This window comes from Diospyros lotus, chromosome 6 (genome assembly GCF_014633365.1).
Source record: "Diospyros lotus cultivar Yz01 chromosome 6, ASM1463336v1, whole genome shotgun sequence".
Taxonomy (NCBI): domain Eukaryota; kingdom Viridiplantae; phylum Streptophyta; class Magnoliopsida; order Ericales; family Ebenaceae; genus Diospyros; species Diospyros lotus.
In genome coordinates, this window is record NC_068343.1 from 37320776 (window position 1) to 37323167 (window position 2392).

Consider the following 2392-nt stretch of genomic DNA (forward strand, 5'->3'; position numbering starts at 1 on the left):
AATAACATTATAATTATGTGTGGCTTGTTAAAGTTAAGCGTAGTTAAAGTAGGAATTAATAGCTAATTCTCGTGGGTTCGACACTTAGTCATTATTATATTACTTGTTACGATCCGTCCACTTGTGGGATAGATTAGGCGACATGTTTTTGGCGCCGATGCCGGGGATTGGTTCTTTTGATTATTGCTTTAATTAAGATTAGGTTTAACATTTGTGTTGCTTCTTGTATTTCTAAAGCTGATTTATTTCGATTTTTGTTGTGTTAGGATTAAGATAGTGCATGCGCCATTTAGAAAGTCTTGATATTGTTGAGATTTAATGAAATTTTCACCAAAGACGTCGTGAATAGGGGGAACAACAACAAAATACTATGGGTGACAATGCCAATCAACTCGCCCGAGTGGTGCATGCAGCCGAAGTTAATGATAGAGATATCTTGATGGGGGCTTTCATGATGCCTCCAGTCATCAAGAACCAGTCTAGTATAGTTTACCCTCCATATGGGCAAGATAACTTCTAGCTGCGACCAGATGTGATCAATTTATTCTCCACCAACATACCTTTCTATGGACTAAGTGATGAAAGTCCACATTACCATCTCTCTCGCTTTTTGGAATACTGTGAAAATTTCAAGTATCAAGGTATCAATGAAGAATCACTTAAGATGTGACTTTTTCTTTACACCTTGAAAGATAAAGCTCGGGAGTAGTTGGATTGATTATCATCTGGTAGCGTTACTACATGGGCAGATTTGGTTCAGAAATTTACACTGAAATATTTTTCACCTACCAAGATCAACAAGCTCAAGCATGAAATCTAGACTTTCCAACAAGTTGAATCTAAAAACTTTCATGAAGCGTGGGAACAATTCAAAGAGTTGCTTAGGAAGTGCCATAGTCATGCTTTTCTGTTACCAAAACAAAATCACTATTTTTACACTAGGTTGACTCCTTACAACCACTTTGTAGTTGACTCTACAGTAGGTGGCTCTCTTCGAAACAAATCAATTGGGGAATTACATGACCTCTATGAAACGATGAGTGAGCAGTTTGTAATGTGGCCAGAAAGGAGTTCACATAGAAGAACAACTGGAATGCATGAGGAGGATGTGAATACTTTGATGCTTGCTAAAATTGATGCATTGTCAAAATAGATGGAGGCATTAAAATAATCCTCATCTGCTAATATGGTGCAAGTATCTCTCCCTGTTTGCATAACTTGTGGGGCGAATCATTAATCATCTTAATGTCCACTAATCATCACATCAACTGAGTAGGCAGCCCATGCATAAAATTTTCAACACCAATCGAATTTTTAGTGCTAGTAAAATAACCCATTCTCTTAGACATACAATCCAGGATGGAGAAATTGTTCTCACTTCTCATATGGTAATCCTTAAAATATTCAAAATCCACCAAAACAAGGACGACCACAAGAGGAAAAAGAGGGATGGGAAGAAGTTGTTTTGAAGCTTCAAAAACAAACCAATGCAACCATAAAGAATATAGAGAATCAAATTGGGCAGTTAGCAAAAATCCTCACTAGAAGGCAACCACGCACATGACCTAGTAATACAGAAGTTAACCCAAATGAGTAAGTAAATGCAATCACAACAAGGAGTGGAGTGTAACTACTAGAAATTCATGTTAAAAGGCCAAGTGTGGTAAAAGAAATTGATACAGTTTAGGAGAAAATAGACCAACCCGATGAACCTGAAGTAACAGCTGAATAAGAGAAAGTAACTCCTTGACTTGTTAAGTTGTATGTTCCTCCAATTCCATTTCCTTAAAGATTGCGTAAACACAAATTGGATAATCAATTTGAGAAGTTTCTTAAGGTATTCAAAAAGCTCCACATAAACATACCATTTGCTAATGCTCTAGCTTAAATGCCCAGCTATGCGAAATTCATAATTGATATCTTATCAAAATAAGAGGAAACTAGAGGAGCATGAAACGGTCAACCTAACGGAGGAGTGTTCAACCATTTTGCAGAATAAGCTTCCACCAAAACTCAAGGATCCATTGACCTTTTCTATTCCTTTCAATATTGGTGAAATTAATTTTAATAAAGTTTTATGTGACCTTGGTGTAAGCATAAATTTTATGTTATTTTCTGTTTTTACGAAGCTTGGATTAAAAGAACCAACATCCACCACTGTTTCTCTTCAATTGACTGATATAAGTATTAAATATCCGAAGGGAGTAGTGGAAGATGTTATGGTAAAAGTTGATGAATTTATTTTTCCTATTTGATGTTTTATTAATGTGTTACTCTTGTGTTTAGTTTTGATGATGAAAAACAACAATTGGTTTTGATCCCTAAGTCATGAGTTAAGTTTATGATTTTCAACAAAAATCAATTTCAAATACTTAGTTAAATGAAAACCAAA

The 2392-nt window shown here is 35.5% G+C and overlaps 1 non-coding gene across 1 annotated transcript; it reads right to left on the reverse strand.

Moving 5' to 3' along the window:
- Positions 1 to 799: 799 nt before the first annotated feature.
- LOC127805398 (small nucleolar RNA R71) lies at positions 800 to 906 on the reverse strand. The gene has a single exon (XR_008024130.1). It is a non-coding gene; the product is annotated as a small nucleolar RNA R71 (small nucleolar RNA).
- Between the last annotated feature and the right edge of the window lie 1486 nt (positions 907 to 2392).